This window comes from Sciurus carolinensis, chromosome 16 (genome assembly GCF_902686445.1).
Source record: "Sciurus carolinensis chromosome 16, mSciCar1.2, whole genome shotgun sequence".
Taxonomy (NCBI): domain Eukaryota; kingdom Metazoa; phylum Chordata; class Mammalia; order Rodentia; family Sciuridae; genus Sciurus; species Sciurus carolinensis.
The window spans coordinates 1,313,925-1,335,158 of NC_062228.1; positions in this window are offsets into that span (position 1 = coordinate 1,313,925).

Here is a 21,234-nt window from a genome sequence, read left to right on the forward strand (position 1 = left end):
AGAGCAAATAATGCATGATTAAGGCGATCCCTGGGAGTGGTAAATGCAAGGGAAGAGGCCTTAAGGCGGGTAAGCCAGGTTTTTAAGGTGAGGTGTGCACGTTCCACAATGCCTTGACCTTGAGGGTTATATGGAATTCCAGTAGTATGAGAGATTTGAAGAGTGGCACAAAACTGTTTGAACTTGGTACTGGTATATGCAGGGCCATTATCTGTCTTAATATGTGCTGGCTTTCCCATTATGGAAAAGGCTGAGACAAGATGAGAAATGACATCCTTGGTAGCTTCTCCGCAATGCGGTGATGCAAAAATAAAGCCACTAAAGGTATCTATGGAAACATGTATGTACTTTGTTTTCCCAAATTCAGGAAAGTGAGTAACATCCATCTGCCAAATCTGATTGGGCAGTAATCCTCGAGGGTTAACACCCAGATGTTGAATAGGAAGGGAGACAACGCAAGCAGGACACGCTTTTACAATTTCCCTTGCTTGTTGCCTGGTAATTTTACAAAGTAGCCGAAGGCTCTGAGAATTTAAGTGGTGAAGTTTGTGTAAATCTGTGGCCTCTCGGATGGATCCAATAAGAACTGGGAAAAGGGACCGAGTGGCTGCATCAGCCTGAGCATTACCCCGTGATAGGGGACCGGGAAGATCAGAATGTGCTCTAATGTGTCCTAAGAAAAATGGATGTTTTCTAGCCTGAATTAGTCGTTGAAGCTGGTTAAACAAAAAGGCTGCGTTGGAGGAAGCCTTAATGGCGGGTGAAATCTCCAATAGGGGCACAGAATGGGCAATGTAAACACTGTCTGTATAAATATTAATAGGTTTATCAAAAAATGTCATAAAGACTTGTGTTATAGCAAACAATTCTACAAGCTGTGCTGATGGATAGGCAGTGTCAAAGGTGGTGGGCTGATTATCAACAACAAAGGCTGCACGGCCATTGCTGGAGCCATCTGTAAAAACAGTAAGGGCTTGTGGAATAGGAGCCTTCCGAGTAACCCGAGGAAAAATAAATGGATGTAACTGAGCAAAATGCAAAAGGGGGTCATTGGGAAGGTGGTTATCGATTATTCCCAAAAAGCCTAATAGAGCAATACCCCATTCATCCCTCGTCTGTAGCAAAAATTGGGTTTGATCCTTAGTGTATGGAATCAGAATGCTATCAGGGTCTTTGCCAAAATGTTGTCGAGAAAGCAAGCGACCTTTAATAATGATAGAAGCTACCTGAGCAGGATAGACAGCAATAACTTTAGAGGATGTGGCGGGCAAATGAACCCAAAACAAGGGGCAACCTTTATTTTTAAAATGTGGATCCCGCTGCCAGAATAGTCCCGTGGGTGTATGAGGGGTGTGTAATATAACCAAAACCAAAGGAAGGTTATAAGATATTTGTGTAACAAATTGTTGAGCAATGGCTTCTGTGACTTGAATTAATGCTTGCTGTGCCTCGGGAGTAAGCTCTCGAGGAGAAGAAGGGTCAGAATCTCCCCTTAAAATATCATTAAGAGGCAAAAGCACATAGGTGGGCAGTTTTAAATATGGTCTTAGCCATTGGATATCCCCTAGTAGTTTTTGGAAATTGTTAAGAGTGTGGAGATGGTCCACACGCAATTGTATATTAGGGATTTGAATTTGATTAGTTTGAAGTTTGAGGCCCAAGTAGGTGTAGGGGTCCTGTGTTTGAACCTTATCAGGGGCTATCTGAAGTCCCAAGGCAGTAAGGGCTTTATAGAGATCCAAATAACAATTGTTAAGATCATAGGTATTAGGTGCAGCAATTAACAAATCATCCATATAATGTAATATATAAACTTGTGGCCACCGCTCTCTCACAGGGTCTACTGCTTGAGCAACATATTTTTGGCAAAGACTAGGGCTGTTAGCCATACCCTGGGGAAGGACCTTCCATTGAAATCTTTGCATAGGGCCCTGAAAATTGATACGGGGGAGGCTGAAAGCAAAATAGGGTCTGTCATCAGGATGTAAAGGAATAGTAAAAAAGCAATCTTTTAAGTCGATGACCATTTTATAATAGTCCCTAGGAATAGCTACCGGTGTAGGGATGCCTGGCTGTAATGCCCCCATTGGGCGCATAACCTTATTGATAGTGCGCAAATCCTGTAAAAGGCGCCATTTGCCTGATTTCTTCTTAATAACAAAAATAGGAGTATTCCAGGGTGAGGTTGAGGGTTCCACATGGCCGGCTGTCAACTGTTCCTGTACTAACATGGAGGCAGCCCCTAATTTTTCTTGGGTAAGGGGCCACACAGGAGTTTGAGTTTCCCAAATAATTTTGTCTGCATGGGGTACAGGAGGGTCAGGGACCGACACTAAAAATCCACATACCCAAGTCCAAATTTGTCTGTTTTTTGTATGGGCTGTACAGGCTCAACCTGTCCTTGTCCTAGCCTCCCAAGGCCTGTACCAGGGATAAAGCCCATACGAAGCATTTGATGAGTGACTAAAGAGTCGGGACTAGCAAGAATAACTTTCATTTGGCTTAGAATGTCTCGTCCCCAAAGGTTGACAGGGAGATCAGGAACAACGAAGGGGGTAACGGTTCCTTTATTCCCTGTGTTATCTTTTGTGTCAGTCCAATTAAGCACCCTGGAGCTAACTAAGGGGTTTCTTGACTGCCCTATTCCTTTAAGGTCAGTTAGTGATGAGGTGAGGGGCCATTCTGATGGCCAATATTTTTGAGAAATAACTGTGGCATCCGCACCAGTATCTAGGATCCCTCGGAATTTCTTTCCTTCAATAAATAAGGTAAGAGTGGGTCTTTTGTGGGAGATAGGTTGGACCCAATACACATCAGAGGAACCTAAGGAGGCTGTGTTTCCTGGTGAATTTCCTGAATTGAGGGGAAGGAGTATTAATTGTGCAATTTTTGTTCCTGCAGGGATGGCCGCTACTCCATTAACAGCTGTGGCCAGTATTTTAATTTCTCCAGTGTAATCATCATCAATGATGCCAGGGAAGACCTGAACACCTTGTAAGGTGGTAGGAGCTCTCCCAAGAATAAGAGCACACATATGAGGTGGAGGGGGGCCTACAACCCCAGTGGGTATTATTTGAGGTCCTTGCATAGAGTCTAATATTGTATCGGTGGAGGCACAGAGGTCCAATCCTGCGCTGCCTGGGGTAGCACGTTGGAGGGAGGTGATTGTGGAGAAGGACAGGGAGCCTGGATTGGGTTGGGAGTCTGAGAGGGAACAAACCTTATTGCCCCTGGGTTTGCTCTGGGGGTGGTCGGGGCCAGGGGCTGGCCCCGAGAGGAGTTTCCCGAGAAGTTAGAGGGAATAGGCTGTCCAAGGGCATTGGTCTTGGATCTACACTCCTTGGCCCAGTGGCGACCTTTACCACATTTAGGGCAAAGGGTGAGCGGAGGTGGTTTAGCCCCTGTTTGAGGAAATATGGGTCCTTGACCCAGTTTCCCTGTTGGGCAGTCTCGCGCAAAATGGCCAGGTTGTTTGCAAGTAAAGCAAGTACGTGGGCCAGGGTGGTGAAGGGCCTTGGTGAAGGCGGCACCAATGGCGAGACCCATGGCATGGGCTGTTCCTACCCCGGCACACAGCCTAATGAAGTCAGAAAGGTCCCCTTTATCTTTGTGAGGCCGAAGAACATCTTGACATATTGGGTTGGCATTTTCAAAGGCAAGATATTTTACAAAGGAGCTCTCGTTTTCACTTGGTCCAAGTAGGCGCTCCGCAGTTAGATTAAGCCGGGCAACAAAGTCACTATAAGGCTCGTCTGGACCCTGATGAATTTTTGCTAGGGAGGTGGTGGCCGAGCCCTTTTGAGGGAGCCGTCTCCAAGCATGCAAACCAGCAGTTTGAACCTGTGCTAGGAGCCCAGTAGGAAAGCGTGCCTGTTTAGGGTTGGTATCAAATGGCGCATTACCCACTAATTTAACATAGGTCCAGGATTTAGAGGAAGCCTTGGTTGAATTTTTTTGGGCAGTTTCCCGACAGTATTCCCTAAAGTCTGCGTTCCACAACAGGAAGTCACCTGCACTGAGGGTGGCTCGGGCCAAAAATTTCCAATCATTAGGGGTGAGCCACTGTGTACTATGGTTCTCTAGCAAGGCCAGTGTATAAGGTGCAGTGGGGCCATACTGTGTACAAGCCTTTTTAAGTCTTTCAAGAAAGCGGAGGCTCAGCCTTTTATAAGAACCAAGGGCTCCACTCTGTCCAGAGGTGGGCTCCTCCTCATCCCCTGATTCCTGGTCCTCCTCTTGTTCCCTCTCTGGTTCTACCTCTTGTTCCTCCCCTGGTTCCTCTTCCTGACTTCCTTCTAAATTCTCTGCTTCAGTTTGGGGGGGCTGATCTGCTTGACTGCGAGTGACTGGAAAGGCAAGAACAGGCTGACCACGTGGCTTCACCTTACGAGTATTAAGGGGTTTTGGGCCAGTTTGTGTTATCTCTGTGCCCAAGGCCAGTGAGCGAAGCTCGGCATCAAGGGCTTTCAGTTCTTTTAAAAGTTGGATTTGTTCCCGCCTATGTTGGAGAGACTCGCGTAAAGGGGTTAGATTAGGCAAGGGAAGCGGGGAAAAAATGTCTGGGGGGGCAGTAGGTCCCTGAGGGACCGGAGCACAAAAGGCAGGGGGTGTATAAGTGGGAAGTGGATTTGTAAGAGGTGGCAGGTCTGGAAAATGGTGTTGAGCCACTGCCTCCTCCAGGGTGGCCTCATCCTCTGGGGTCAACTCATCATGGGGATTTAAAACCGGATAAATCTTAGGGGGATTTTTAGAGGACTCCTTTGGTAAGGTGGGGTCTGGGAGGTTCCCAGGGTCTGGGAGGGTCCCAGGGTCCTGAGAAGGCTGAGCAGGGGGCATTTGAATACTAACCGAAGGGCATGCCGATGGGGGGCGAGAGGTGGATTGCATTGCCTGCTCCCCAATCTTTACAAGTTTTAAAGTACCACTGTCAAAGGGTGAACTTTTAAGAATCTCATTAATTAAATTCCAATAAGAAAAGACAGTGACGGGCACCTTTTGAGGACCAAAAGTCTCATAATAATCTTTGAGGCAGTCTCCTACTCTGAGCCACCTTTTACCATCAATCGATCCCTCGAGGGGAAACCAAGGACACAAATCCTCTATGTATGAAAAGAATAATCTTAAATCCTTTTTCTTAACACGCGCTCCCCGAGTCTTGAGGGCCTCCTCGAGACCCGTCAGAAACAAATCATGTGACGAGACTGCTTGTCCCATGGTACGTCACTTACCTTGCGCTGACCTCACTCTCCTCCTGGATCTGACTCCCGGTTGCGTCTACCAGGGCGATCCCGAATCCTGCTTGGCCAAGTCTTCCCCGGAGGGCAGCGTTCCGCTTCTCAAAGTTTCCAATCGACCACGTTGGGCGCCAACTGTCCCGGCCCGAGGGACATCAACACGGGACCGCAAACCTGGGAGAGAAGGAATGAAGGGACAAGAGACGCAGGGAGAGGCAGCAAGACAGGAATTCTGATCAAGCTGCAAATTTTTATTGTTCACACAGGGGTATTTATACTGAGGGAAGGAGGGGTGTGACAAGGTGCAGGCTGGTTGGCTGTGTTCTTCTGCTGGGTTCCTGATAGGGTGCAAATTCGCGCCGGCCGGGAGGTGAGGTTCGCGCCGCCGGGAAGGTGAAGTTTGCGCCGGCGGGAAGGGAGGGGCGCTGCTGCTTATTGTAAAGATCAGAATGTTCTCAGAATAAGAACTTCTTGGTCCCTGACACCAGAAGCCACCGCAGGGGCTGTGACCTTGTGCGGCTTGGCTGTCATGGCAGGCTAGGGTGAATGACCTTCCAGGAGAGGGGCCGCCGGGCAGGTTGGTGGGCACGGCACCTATTTTTCGAGGGCTCTTCCCACCTACTGCTCAGCCCTGGGGCTGGTGCAGTGGACGCCACCCCGATGCGGCAGCTGCAGCTCCCCAGGCTCCCCCCTCCTCCTGGCCACAGGTTGTTTGGGGACAGGCACGCTGGCCTCCCTCAGACCTGGTGTCCTGATGTCTGGCCCCAAAGGTCTGAGGCAGGAGAGGAGAACTGAACCCTAAAGGCCTCCTTTGACCTCAGAATCCAGCAGTTCCTGAGCCCCGGGCCCCTTGGTCACAAAAGTCAGCAGGCATGGGGTGTAGAGTCACTTGTCACCAAAACTGCCTGCAGGGCCTTGAAATCGGTCGGCTCCAGACCCAGTTGTCAGACTCGGGCCGGCTGCAGGCAGGCTCTATGCTGCCCGTCAGTACCCCTGCCCCAGGGGCTCCCTCCTGTGCCCCTTCCCTGCGCCCCGACGCGGCCCCTGCCCCAGGGGCTCCCTCCTGTGCCCCTTCCCTGCACCCCGACACTGCCCCTGCCCCAGGGGTCCCCTCCTGTGCCCCTTCCCTGCACCCCGACACTGCCCCTGCCCCAGGGGTCCCCTCCTGTGCCCCTTCCCTGCGCCCGATGCGGCCCCTGACCCGGGGGCTCCCTCCTGTGCCCCTTCCCTGCGCCCCGACGCGGCCCCTGACCTGGGGGTTCCCTCCTGTGCCCCTTCCCTGCACCCCGACGCTGCCCCTGCCCCAGGGGCTCCCTTCTGTGCCCCTTCCCTGCGCCCTGACGCGACCCCTGCCAGGGGGAGGGGGCTCATGTGCAGAGCAAGTTCCTCTGCAGACACGAAGCCCTCGTGCTCCCCCCACATCCCACCAGCCCTGTGGTCACACTGGATGCCCCAAGCTCCCCAGGACTCGGCGGTGCCTGTGTGTTGGGCCTGGCTGGAGAGCCTGGCCCTGCCCTGGCCCCCTGGGAAGAGGAGCTGCGCGGCTCAGGCCCCACGTGAGGAGCAGCTCCTCCCGGGCCCCGCCCTGCCCTGCCCTCCCGGCTCCCTGGCCTCCTGCGGGCTCTGGGGAAAAGCACCTTCTCGTCCCCTCCGCCCCGCTCAGCCCCGCCCTGAGGCCTCAGGGCAGCAGGACAGAATGCCAGGAGGCCCGCGGACGTCCCCTCCGTTCTGAGTGGGACAGTGTCGGTTGCACTTGACCAGATGCTTCTGCGTGGATCTCTGGACGTGGATCCCTCTCAGGGACTTCGAGCCGACATGAACTACCCTCTGCTGCTGGATCCCTGTGGGAATGGCCTTCTGTGCTCCTCCTGTGGGCACCTCCCCCGCGGCCTAGGGCCAGGGCTGTGGTGCCCAGAGCTCTCTCCTGCGGCCCCCTGGCCCCTGTGTAGGGAGCCCCAATGTGAGAGGCCAGGTCCTTGGGGGCAGGGGCCACTTGACTCCTTGGTCACAGCCACCTGTGCCTGAGCGTCTCCCCTGCTGCTGGCGGCAATGAGGCACGTCCAGCCGCGCAGGCCTGGAAGCCTGAGGCCCAGCGCCAGGTGACTCAATGTCAGCTCAGTGTCCATGGGTGGGCTTGCCAGGCCCTGGGCTGCAGAGGCCATTGGCGGGAGAATAAAAGTCTCAGCCCTGTCAGCATAAAACATCAAAGCCTTTGTTGAACAGGTCGGACAGGCGGGCCTCACGGAGGGCCAGCTCACGGGGAAGGGAGCCCGGGCGCCTCTCTAAGCGGCGGGTCCATGTGTGTGGACCACAGTCAGGGTCACCACCGAGGACCTTCCTGGCCCTCTCCCCGAGCTGTGAGGTTCCTGCTTCTCATGCCACTGGACCAAGCATGCCAGGCCCCGCGGTGGCCACCGGGGTGGTCGCGGCAGCCCCCTGGCCCCCCGAGAGAGACCTGCCTGCAGAGTCTGGGGTGACTTCACCAGCTTCGCTGACGCCCGTGTTTCATTGTTCAGCGAGGGCTGCCGGCTCGCAGCCCCACCACAACCACCACGCTGCTGACCCAAAGGACCGGCGTCGTCAGCGCTCGCCTGCCAGGGTCCACGCCATGGCCGACCCCGGCCTCCAGAGCAGGCGCTCGCCTGAAAAGCCCCCTCTGCACACCTGGTAAGTCAGCACATCTCCAGAAGCAGGAGGGGTAGAGACCACCGACGGAGCCCACGGCCGTCGCCGCACCCTCCCGGCAGAGAACCAGAAGACGCTCACGCAGGAAACACCCGGTGTCCCCCAGGCCTGGGTCTTTGGTGCTGCTCCATTTGCTGGACTACAGGTCCATCCCTCTGTGCCCTCTGCCTGCTCCCATCTTAATTCTGAAACATCTCAAGACGTCCCCCCACGTCACTGGCTGTGCTGGCTGCAGATCAGGGTTGGCTGTGCACACAGAGCGAAGCGCACGGAGGGCGAGCGTCCCATGTCGCTGTGGGTCAGACAGAGGCAGCCCGGGGCCATGCCCTGCCAAGACCACCATCTGTCACCTGAGGGTCCTGGACCATGGCTGCCCAGGTTGGCCTCCCACCCAGGGCCAGGACTGCCCCACACAGTGCTGCCCGGGGGGCCAACGCCCACACAGGATCTGGGCAGTGGCGTCCAGAGAAGTCAAGAGGGAAGTGCTGGCCAGCAACCCCAAGCCCTCCCACGGGGCTGCCTTCCGGGGTGCACAGCCCCCTCCCCCGGCTCAACACCAAGGCGCTGGGCTCGAGCCAGCAGGAGCCACACCCGGACGAGCGTGCGGGGAGAGCGCCCAAGGCGAGCCTCGCAGACACAGTGGCTGCCGGCAACCACCCTCCCAGGCGGCTGCTTCCCGTTCTCTGGACAGGACCCACCGGGTGGGCCAGCACCTTTGGGGCGTCTTTCTTGAGGCGTCGTCCACACTCTGCAGGCAAAGGTGCCTCTCAACCACACACAGGCTCCATGCCTGCCAGTCAGACCTGGCAGCAGAGCTCGGCTGAGCGGAGGAGCCCGTGGCCCCTGCCGCCCCGGCCACCCACCTTACGCCCTCCCCGGACACCCGGCCCCAGGCGCTGCCCACAGCAGCCTCAGTCGGGCGGCCATCTGAGAGCACTCCCTCACCAACACAGGCGCTCCACACGCTGAGCTCACGTCTCTGTGGCCCCACGGGGTCCCCGCCACATCTAGGCTGGTCGGCCCTCAGCTGAGTGCCCAGCCTCTCCACCTGCACCAGTGCTGCCCTGCCCACCGCCTGCCTTCTGCTTCCTGTGCACAGAGCCCGTGCTGCTCTCTGAGCTGTTCCATCCATGCCATGGACCCTGTGAGGACGGCTCTCCTGCGTCCTGAGGGCCACCTAAGCCACACTCAGGACCGTGACTTCCTCCGTCATGCCATCCTGCACCAACGCCAGTGCCAGCACAGCGCAGAGCTGCCCAAGGAACACGGGGCACAATCCTAACTGGCCCCCACCAGCCTCGGCACAGAGCTGCCTGGTCACCAGCACCAGCCAGCACGGCACTAACTAACCCATGCACTGTCAGTGCAATGCTAACTAGTGGCCAGCACCAGCCAGCACGGCACTAACTAACCCATACACTGTCAGTGCAAGGCTAACTAGTGGCCAGCACCAGCCAGCACGGCACTAACTAACACATACACTGTCAGTGCAATGCTAACTAGTGGCCAGCACCAGCCAGCACGGTACTAACTAACCCATACACTGTCAGTGCAATGCTAACTAGTGGCCAGCACCAGCCAGCACAGTACTAACTAACCCATACACTGTCAGTGCAAGGCTAACTAGTGGCCAGCACCAGCCAACACGGTACTAACTAACCCATACACTGTCAGTGCAAGGCTAACTAGTGGCCAGCACCAGCCAGCACGGCACTAACTAACACATACACTGTCAGTGCAATGCTAACTAGTGGCCAGCACCAGCCAGCACGGTACTAACTAACCCATACACTGTCAGTGCAATGCTAACTAGTGGCCAGCACCAGCCAGCACGGTACTAACTAACCCATGCACTGTCAGTGCAAGGCTAACTAGTCTCCAGCACCAGCCAGCACAGTACTAACTAACCCATGCACTGTCAGTGCAAGGCTGACTCACCCACTCACTGACATGGGCAGAGCTGCCTGGTGGCCAGCACCAGCCAGCGCGGTACTAACCTACCGGTGCACTGGGCCACTCCTGTGCTAACCGGTGTGCTGACGTGGCACAATGGAGCCGGTGCCAGTGAGCATCACAAGGCAGTACCACTGCATGACCCATGTGACCCTGCAAAATGTAGAGTCGGAAAACCGAGACGGCCCTCCAAGAGGCACCGTCCACCAGAGCGTGTCCGTGTCCTGCCGTCTGGACCCGCATTCGGACAGACCGAAACAATCAACACAAGGCGGAAGAAGAGGCACTGCTCCTTCCTCTGCCACCCCAGCCAGCTGGCGCAGCCACTCGGGCAGGGGCTGGCACCCACACAGGGCCTCCTTCTTGGCCTCCTTGGCCTCCTTCTTGGCCTCGTTGACTCTGTAAATCACAGGTGAGAGTGTTAACCTTTTGCCCTCAGGAGCCCCATGGCTTCCCTCGTCCCAGGAAGTAGCACAATGCAGGGCCCTGGGCAGGAAGGGCAGTTGCTGCCCCACGGGGGAGGCCGCCCCGGGGACACTGTCTGAAACACAGTGGCTCTCTTCTCGCCCACGCCCAGTCCAGTCCAGCCTGGGCACGTGCGTGCGTGTGAGAGAGGTTCCCTGCCCGCCTGCCTGGCCCTCCGGACCTCTGCGGTCAGTCTCCGGAGCAGGCCCCTCTGCCCTGTGGCATCGGTCCTTCCACTGTCCTTATTTTCTCATCCCATGGGCCCCTGAGAACTCCAGAGGGGGTGTCCACTCAGCCACCCATGTGGGGCCATCTGGGGGCAGGAGGCCTTCTCCTGGGGAGGGGCCGGGAGGCGGTGGTTGGGGTGGGCTCACCTCTGAGGGTGCCCAGGGTGGACACTGCTGTTTCCATGTCCACCTCCTCCTGCTGGGGTTCTGTGTCCCACTTTGGACATCAGGGCCAGCGAGGGTGGGCTGGCCTTTCCCCTCCCTTCCTGTGCTGGCCACTTGTGGGCAGGACGTGGTGGTGACAGCCCCTTCTCCAAGCGAGCGGACTCGGAGAGAAGCCGGTGCCCCCGGGACACGCCCTAGCTTCCCGGGTCCGGGAGGCCCTGGTTGGGAGATGGCCCTGACTCAGAGCTGAGAGCCCAGCCCCGGCCTGGCCCTGCCTGGTCTCCCAGAGCCTGCGGGACCTGACCTCCGCTCCGTGACCCAGTGGCACCCGGGCCCTCGCCCTCCCACGTAGGGGTAGGTGAGACGGGGACGATGCCAGAGCCTCACCAGCACCTCCACCCGGGGCTCCTGCAGAGGCAAGCTGTCCGCCCGCTCTGCCCGGGGGTCCTGTGGGCCACGCGCCCGTGCGGAGGCCGGGCCTCGAGCATCCTGTCAGGCACAGCCCAGAGCTGCCTCTGTGGGTGCTGCCCGGCCTCGGGCTCGCCCCTCGTTGGGCCTGTCGGCAGAACATCAGGTCAGCTCCTGCAGAGCTGCTCCCAGGCTCCCCTCTCCTCCGCGTCTCATTAGCGGCCTCCAGGTCGCGGTGGCCTGGGAACATCGGCGCTCCATCTCCAGCCCAGACGTGGAGGGGACGCGGCCTTCGGAGACCTCCCCCTCCCTCTGTCTCTAAGGCTGCAGAGCACCGGGTGCCCCTGCGGCCCACACGCGTGTGCCCAGCGGCTCGCTGTCCGAGGGCTGGGCCGCCCGAGCAGCAGTGTCTGCAGGGGAGGTGAGCGAGGCCTGACGGAGGGTCATGAGCCCCCAGGGAGCCACGGTGGAAGTGCCCTGCAGGCTAGGAAGCTGAGCACAGAGCCGAGTCCTGGGTGTCAAGCCCTCTTCTCAAGAGCAGCACGCAGAAAAGCAAACCAGAGTGCACAGCACCTGCCCCGGCCGGCCCTGAGGACACAGCGCGGCCTGCGGTCCGAGACCCCACCTGACTTCCGACGGCAGAGGTGGGTGGTCAGCCGCTCGCCTGCGGGAAACAGCCTGCAGATTCCCCATTTTATGTCTGTTCACCTGCAGTGCTGGGGGCTGAACCCGGGGCTGCCCACACCTGAGGCAGGCTTTCTGCCGCAGCCCTTTTTCTGAGACAGGGTCTCCCCAAGACACCCAGGCTGGCCTCTAACTTGTGATCCTCCTGCCTCAGCCTCCCAAGTTGCCAGGATCACAGGTGTGGCCACTGTGCCCCGCTTCCTTTTTCACTTCTAATTGTGGGACGACGCACTCAGTTACACTTGCCGCCCTGGCTCTTCTACGTGTGCCCTCTGGGCAGGAAGTCATTAGGCAGCCACAGCCCTCATCCACCATGGAACCCTCCGTCCTCCCAAGACGCAGCTCTGTCCCCCACCAACTCCCCAGCTCCCCCCCCAGCCCCACACCCACCTTCCTGCTCTCTTTCTCTATAGCTCTGATGACTTCAGGGCCTCACGAACACAGCTGTCCCCTTGTGGCTGGCTTCTTTTGCTCCACACAGTGTCCTTGGGGTTCATTTGTGGTGCAGCAGGTGACAAGGTTCCCTTCCTTTACAAGGCTCGAGTAATATTCCACTGCGGGGAGGACACTTGGATTGCCTCCAGGTTTCGGCTACTGGGAACAATGCTGTGAGGAACACAGGTGTGCAGACGCTTCTCTGAATGCCCGCTCTCAGCTCTGTGCCCAGAAGTGAAGGGGCAGATCCTACAGTAGGCCTATTTCTAGTTTTTCGAGAGACCGCCACTGTTTTCTGTAACGACGACCACTTTACGCTCTCGTCAAGGGCGCACAAAGGGTCCAGCAGCTCACACGGGGTCACGTCTCTCCCAGAACCTGACTTTCTCTGTGCAAGTTCTTATTTTCAATACATTCTACATAAAAGTCCTGCGCTGGCTGGATCAGCGTCAGGAACACAGGGCGGAAGGCAGGACGTAAGGGGTGGAGCCACGGCGGCCTTCCCCCCGGGCTGAGGAGCTAGCACTGCCGGGACAGGGACTGCAGCAAGCGACTTTGGCTGACAGCACGCCCACCCCCCACCACCCACAGACCACCCTGGGACAGGCCTGTCCTCTCTGCACCTTCTCCTCTCCAGCCCCTCATCCAGCCGCTCGTCGCGGCCCACCAGGGAGGAACTCGGATCCTTGAAAACTGAAGGACCTCGGGCTGCCCGGGGGCGCTTCTCGGACATGACCGCCCTGTGCAGTGCTGTGCCTTCCGGCCTGCCTGCTGGCTCACAAGGGCCTTGCAGAAGGGGACCCGGGGCTGGGGAGTCGAGCGAGGAGCGGCGCTCAAGGCCAGCGTGCTGCTGGGTGCCCATGCAGTCCCCGTGGGAGGCACAGCCTCTGGACATGGCCGTGTCCAGGCCAAGGACCCAGGCTCCATGTCCACCCTCCCAGGATGTTTCCCCCTGGCAAACCACGTCCCCCTGGGCTGCTGCCCCCGTCCCTCAGGGAGGCACAGACTGACCCCAGCCCTCGGCAATGGCTTCCCTGTTGCAGGCTGAGGGACAGTGTTTAGGCCTCCTGAGAGCCCAGAGAAGGCCCTGATCACTGGCCCCCATTTCTAGTCCAGCTTCTTTGGTCACATTCCTCTCTCCTGGGAAGACACTGGGCTTCCGGGAGCTGGTGAGTCACCACAGGGTTGGTGGAGGCTGAGTGGGACCAGCCATCAACCCACACATGGACTGATGGGGGCGCCAGGCAGTGGGCAGTGCCTCCCAGTCAGCCTGCCCTCGCTGAGTCTTGACTGAGCCATCTCTTAGCAGGGCCATGGCCATGCAGTGGCCACGAGGGGTCAGTGGAGGAGGCGCTCCTGAGGACAGGCAGGTGGGCAGAGGCTCTGGGAGGACACCCCAGGCCTTTCCTGCCGCTGCAGACTCTGCAGAGGGGTGGTGGGCACCAGCCTGCCAACCTCTTGGAGGGTCTGGCTCATGTCCTTTTAGACTCCTTGGCCTCACAGGCTCCTGACCCCCGTTCGGAAGCGATTTCCTCAGGTTGGCTTCTCTTGGGTGCCACACCTGTGCTGTCCTGCAGAACCGAGCCCGCGGTCCCCTCGGAAACGAGCCCGGGACTGGGGGTGGGTGTCGCCACGCGAGTCAGGCAGAGCTGCCGGGGCACCCGCTGCTGGGCGCACGCCGCCTGGCAGGTCACCTGCCGGAACCTCCGTTCTGCTGTGTGCTGAAGTCTCCCAAGGTAAACCGCGGGCGTCTCCCTGTCTGTTCACGAGACTCTGATCCGCGGAGGATTCAGGGCTCTCTGACTTCTCTGCTCACCTGGCAGCACCATGGAGTCCCAGGGTGCTTGGACTGTGGCCTGTCCTTGGTCCCCAGGGCCCCAGGCCCCAGCAGAGGACGCCCAGCTGGAGGAGGGTGCTGATGGGCTCCACTGCTCTTTCCTTGGGAGCCTGCCTGGCCACTTCCCAGCCCTTCCTCGGGGGCCTGGACAGCTACTGGAAGGGGCCTGTCTTCCTCCAACCCGGAGGGATCCTCCTGCCTTTGAAAAGCCATCAGGAGGGGGGCTGGTCCCCACGGGCCCCGGAGGCCAGCCACCACCCAGCCACGAGGCCTGCAGCCCCTCTCCAGGGCCCCCTCCGCCCGGGTGCGCGGCCGCCTCTCCAGGCCCAGCCCTCCCGGCCAGCGCCTCCTGCTCACTGCAGTGACGTGTGCGCCCAGCCTGGAGCATGCCCGGTTCTTCTGTTATTTCAGGTTGTTTCATTTCCAGCAGATTTCCATTTCCGGTACCACGGGATGGAAAGGGCGTCTTCCCCAACTCCAGCAAACCCCACTGACTCCTTAAGCAGAGCCGGGTGCAGATTGGGGCAGAAATAGCTTACATGTTCCAAAATCAGCGGCGGCCTGTGTGGTTGGCACTGCCAGCAGAGGCCACCCAGCTGGCCACGGTGCGTGTTCGTGCTCCAGCAGGAGCAGCCTCAGAAGCCTGCAGAAGTCTCGCTCAGTTCTGCACCTGGTGGCGGAGGCTGGGAGGCCCAGCCTCTTGGCCTTTGAGTGTGCCGGGTACAAGGCCTTCTGCTGGGCTGATTGCCACCAGGGAGCTCACCTGAGGGGCCAGAGGTGGTGGGGTGCTGGTGCTTCTCAGGAGGGGTGGTGCTTCCTGAGACAGGGCTGCTTTTCCAGAAACCCTGGGCTCCCTCCACGCCCCCACCCAGACTGTCCTGGCGACCTGTGCCCACCTGCCTGAGAAGGGAGTGCCCTCGTGGCCACCGGGCGAGCCCCTCCAGGCCATCCCTTCAGCTGGCAGAGCAGAGGCCTGTCCGCCGTGAGACCCAGATGTGGCCCTGGCTCCCGTGTCCTCTCAGGACACCCTTCCCTGCCCCGCCCCTGGGTGGCAGGTGCCCCACGGCCATACCCCTGCCCCCCACGTTCCTCTGCACACGGCTTCCTCTTCTCCTGAGGGTCTCAATCCGTGTCCCTCACCTAAGGACCCTCTGACCACAGAGAGCTGATCCAGAATCTTCTGTCTCAGGTTCTGGATTCAATCACATCCACAGGACCCTTTTTCTCCAGAGGCAGCACCCGCAGTTTCCAGGGTCAGGATCTGACAGCTTTGGGACCATCACGGTAGTTTTGGGATCCATGTTGGCGACAAGATGGCATCGAGGTCTGCATCAGGGGAGGGCCACGGGCCTCAGGGAAGGCGGGTGCCAAAGGCGAGCGCTGCACCCCGTCCACTCCAGCCTCTCCCTAAGTCCAGGGCAGCCTCCTGAGCAGCTTTCCAGGAAGGGTGGATGGGATGGAGAGGCCCGTGGGCTCCCTGGGGAGAGCTTTCCCTGAGAACATCACCCTACGTGAGCCCAAGGGCCAGAGCCCCAGGGCCAGGATGAAGGCTGAGGGGGAGCCCCGCACAGGGGCCCGGCAGCACCCAACATGTGTCTCTCAGTAGAGGGACCTTCGGCGTGCAGAGAGGTATGGACAGGACTCCTCAGGGGACCATGGGAGGCTGTGTGGGAGCAGAGGGATCTGGTGTCACAAGGACCCTGGGGACCAGGGGATTCCAGGGGCCAGGGATTTGGGGGGTTGGAGGCCCGAGGTCAGGCTCCTGGGGCCTAGGGCCCTGACAGTAGGGGGATCCGGGGGTCGTGGGGATCCCAGCAGTCATGGGAGCTGTCTGTCTGGTGGCAGGAGGGGCCACAGCTGTGGCCCTGGGAGGGTCTGGGTTCGGGGTGTCTCCTCACTAAGGGACAAGAGACCACATCTGCAGCGGGGACAGCAGGCAGGACGTCCCAGTCCGAGGCCCAAAGTGGAGAAACCTGTTGTTTTTCCTGAAGGTTTTTCCTGAAGGTGGCTGAGTGAGAACAATGGCGGGTTTGTTCAGAGCCTCTGAGAATCTGGCTGCCTCCTCGCTCCTGCCGGCTTCCCGCAAGGCAGGGCGCCGAGGACGCGCGGCCAGCTGACCCAGCAGTGGGCCCCTTCTGAGGAGACCGTTCCATTTCTGCTGCTGGCGGCTGGGCTGCTCTCTGCCAGGGACGTTTGCCTCATGAGGCGCACGGCAGGCCTATCGTCTGCGGGTCTGAGTCTTGGCTCACCCCATGGACAGGCAGGCCAAGGCCCTGCGGTGTGAGGGGCAAGGGAGGACACCTGCGAGCCTCCACTCCCCATGCAGCAGCGTGAGAATACCTCCTGGGCCGAGACCCGGGAGAAAGGCTGTCTAGCCATGCCACTCCTCTGCTGGTCGCGGGCGCGGCTGGACGGGCCTGCCCACGAGCTGCCGCAAGCCCTCTCAACGCCTCTTGCTTTGTCACAACTGCAAAGACTACCACCTCATCTGCATCGTGACACAAACGCTTCAATTTCCAAGTTTCTAAAAGAGCCGGCGGGTTCGAGCCAGACACGACAATGCTCAGCATCCTGAAGTGGATCCGCCCCACGGAGGTCTGCCTCTGACATGCTGCCTCAGATTTCAAGCCTCCAGCCTCAAATGAACTGACTCCTTTTGGGCTGGACCTCCTCCAGCAGACGGCCAGTGCCCCCAACCACGTGGTAAAGGCCACCAGCAGCAGAGGGGCTGGCTATCATTTGGACCTTGAATGTCCCCCAAAGGTCCATGTGTGGAAGGCCTGGTCCCCAGGGGGTGCTATTGGAGGTGACAGAACCTTTAGGAGGCAGGCCGAGGGAAGGAAGTTAGGTCTTTGGGGCATGCCCTTCCTGTCTCTTTGCTTCTGGGTCACTGTACAGTGAAGGACCCTCTTCTGCCACGCACCCCCGCCATGCCATGCTGCCTCACCATATAGGCCCAGAGCAGCAAAGCCAGGCAACCATGGCTGAAAGCCTTCCTCCTTTTGGGTTGACTGTCTCAGGTATTGTGTCACAGTGCTGGAAGCCGACAGACACAGAGCGGCCACACACCCACGTGTGCATCCCTACGTAGCACCACACCTCGGGAGACTTGTGGAAACCAACTCGTGGGTTCCACCTTGACCTACACTGGGCAAGGCTGGGGAGGGCCAGTGGCCTGCATTTTGACAAGCTCTGTGCACATGCCCACGCCGCTCAAGTGCGAGCAGCTGTGCCTGGGGCCCCTGCTCTGCCTGGCCAACACCTATGCCTGTCCACTCTCCCCTCCTCCGGGAGCCTTCTGTGACTTGCTCCAAGACAGAGGGTCTCGAGGGTTTCCCAGGGTGAGTTCCCTGAGGACAGGGTGGCACTTCAGCAGGGTCAGTGCATGGCATGGTGAGTGGTGTCCTGTAAGGACAGGAGCGAGTGAGAGATACGGGCCTTCTCTGCCTTTTCTGGGGGTGGAGTTGGGGTCAGGAGCAGGAGAAGGGGCAGGGCTGGGCTGCCATGGAGCCCGGGGCAGAGACAGGTCACTTCACGGCTGAGACTCCAGTTGGAGTCGGGGGTCTGGGGACAGTTCCCAGGGCAGCTCTGATCCCGGGTAAACAACTCCCCACAACTGATCAGAGAAGGGACCTAAAAATAGGCCAAGGCAGCTTGAGTCATGGACTCTTTAGGCAAAGGGGAGAGGGACGCCTGGGGACCAGAACCCCCTCCTGGGGAGGATGAGGAAGGTGCCCGTCACTCGTGACTCATCTGGGAACACGCAGGCAGTGTGGCTTCCAGCCTTCGGTTCCTCCAGCTGACCCCCAGCCTGGGACTGGTCTCCAGGACCCACCAGGGGAGATGACAGCGTGAACTTGCAGGGCCAGGGGAGGCCACAGTCCAGGGACTGAGCCAGGAGCTGACACATCCTCACCCACTGTTCTGGAGTCAGACTCCAACAAGAGGCAGACCATGAGAAGCCGCCTGCTTCCGCAGCCTGCAGAGGCTGAGTCACGGCCCTCCTCACCACCCAAACACCCTCACAGTTCTTACAGAGTTTGCCCTAAGTTCCTCATGCTGCAGGAGCCTGCTCCATGCTGGCCCAGGTGAGGGACTTTATCAGGAAGCAGAGTCGCTTGGACACAACTCACTCTCCTCCCAGAGCAGCTGGACCCTTGGTTCATCCTCATCACACAGAGACCAGATTACATCTCCCCACACGTACCCCCACTGCTCTGGGGAACTAGGGCTGGCGGGCAAAGTCAAGTCTTCTGGGAAGTTGTTTTGGAACTGGGCATTGAACCCCGAGGCGCTTTACCACTGAGCCCCAATCCCAGCCCTTTCTTTTTTTATTTTGAGACAGGGTCTCTCCAAGTTGCTTAGGGCCTCACTAAGTTGCTGCAGCTGACTTTGAACCTGCAACCCTCCTGTCTCAGCCTCCTAGCTGCTGGATTACAGGCACGAGTCACCGTCCCAGGCCTGTGAAGTCATTTCTTTGGTTCATGGTCTTTCCTTGAGCAGTCATGTGTTGGTAGATTTCTTCTTGTCATTGGCAGGAGTTCCCTGTCCCCTGGGTGCCACCAGTCTTTCTGAACCATACCACTGGGTACATAACATGCCCTAGGTGGTACAGTTATGTGATGGCTTTATGTTCACCATGTCTACCTATCTATTTACCCATCCAAGAAACCACCCACCCACCCATCCACCCATCCATCATCTATCCATCCATCATCCACCTGCCTATCCATCCATCCATCATGCATTCACCCATCCATCCACACATCCATACACTCACCCATCTACCCACCCACCTATCCATCCATCCATCCATCCATCCATCCATCCATCCATCCACTCATTCACCTATCCATCCAATCATTCACTCATCCATCCACCCATCCATTCATTTACTCATCTACCCACCATCCACCCACCCACCCATCCACCTATCCACCCACCCATCTGTCCATCCAAACAACACATACAAAGCATCCATTTGGGGCCATTTCTTACACCTGCACTTGGAATTTGGGCTTGAGCAAGAGACCCATGTCCCTTGTGGACTTGGGAACACAGGTCATCGAGATGTGCCTCTGCCCTTGAGAGACGCGATCTTCAGGGAGGCCCATCATCAGAGGGCTGCCGAGTGGGGGACACAGGAGCAGACAGTGCAGAGCTGGATGTGAGCACAGCTGCTAGGCACCCACTCTGCCTGAAGATCTGAGGAAAATTCCAGAAGGGCAAGTGGACATTTTGCATCTCAACTGAGGGCAGAAGCCACTTGCAGATAGGGACTGGATCCTGTTGTTGGACACAGCACTCGGCAGTGTCCCCGTGGCTCACAAGCGTCCCCAGGCTGCAAGAAGCCCTGCCCTGCTGCGGCCTAGCACTCTGCTGCCTCGCATGACGCAGTCAGATGGCAGCCACGTGAAGACCAGTGAGCCAGCTGCCGACCAAGGATGCTTTGCTGTTTTCCAGCCTCTGCGAGCCACCTCCTGACACCTGGTGCCACAGTGGGCAGCGATTCGAGTCCCTGGTGGTGGGAAGGAACTGCAGTGAGCCAGCCAGGGAGCACGTGGGGGCGCCAGGCTGCGGACGCTCGGGCCAGCGGCCTTCCCTGAGGTTCTCGGAGAGCCGCCTCCGAAGGTCTGCTCCTTCTGCGTCTGCAGGCTCCACGGAGGCCTCCACTTGACTCGTGATTTCTCAACCAGTTCCGTCTGCAGCTAAGAAAGCAGGAGTGAATAATTGCTCTGGGTTTCCCCTCCGTGACGGGAATGTGTAAACACCCTGGGTTCAGACGCAAAGCCGGCCCCGCGCCAGAGCCTCCCCAGGCCTCGGGGCGACGGCCACAGCTGCCCTCGTGGGAACCCAGCTGGCCCTGGCCAAGCTGCCAGGGAGGACCCTGGCTGGGAAAGGGGCCTGTGGCCGTGGTGGAGCCTCCTGCTCACCTGCGATGGGCTGGACTGTCCCCCTGAAATCCACACGCCCCTCAGAATGTGCCCATGTGTGGAGACAGGTCTTCCAGAGGCGGTCAAAGGAGGTCGTGTGGGTGAGCCTGATCCAGTGTGACTGGCAGCGTCACGAGAGACCAGGACAGACACAGAGGGACGGCCCTGTGAGGACGGGGAGAAACGGCACCTGCAAGACAAGGAAGAGGTCCAGGGAGAGCCGGCGCAGCCCAGCCTGGCCTCAGCTGTCCAGCCTCCGGGGCCCAGAATGCCGGCATCTGCCGGGGGAGGACCGTGGCACGGAAGCCAGAGACTCACGCCTGCCTCCCCTGCAGGGCACGGGCCACACCTCCTCCCCACCGGACACAGCCCCTCAGCTGTCCTGGCCACCAGCAGCCCGGCTCAGGGCAGGCAGGAGACACCACAGGTGGCCACTGGCCACTGTCAACCCCTCTCCCATCTCTTTGTCTTTGGAACATCACCCAGAGTCTCGGAGGCCACCTGCCATGGCACCCCAGGCAGCACCGACGGACTCTCCAAGGGGCTGGTCCAGGGGGATCAGAGCAAGAGCACTGGCTGGACAGCAAGCCCGGTCACGTGGCCCTGGCCCGGGGATCCCTGCCTCGTTCAGTGTCACGAACGCCAGCAGGCTGGCACTTCAGCTCACAGTGGGGACAGCACTGTTCCCAGATCACGCGGCCACTCCGGCACACGCAGGCAGCTGGGTCTTGTGGGATCTGACTCTTGGGGTCCCAGAGGACATGCCTTTGGCCGGTCGCCACACACACCTGCTCAGCTCCTCCTCACAGGGTCGGTGCCCCGAGGGCCCCAGAGGCTGGGACAGCCCCACCTGGGGCCAGAGGCCTGTGCTGCCTCCGCCTCCAGAGCTCTTGTGCAAGACGTAGTGGTGACAAGGTGGCCCTGGGTGGCATTAGAGGAACCAAGCCCCAAGGAAGCTGCTGGATGAGTGGGTTCACTGTCCCTATCATCACCTCCTCCTGACCTCTTAGAAAGGGACTGAGGACTCGGAGAGAGGGACAGAGGTGTCGCAGGCTCCGCAGGTGCCCTGCCGGTGCTCAGAGTGCTCGCGGAGAATCTCGGAGGCAGATGGTCTGTCCCCCGAGTGCCCACGGAGGGCCCAGCTGGAGGAGAGGGCGGCTTGGCTTCACCTGCGCCCAGGCTCCCAAGTCAAGCACACCTGGCGGCTG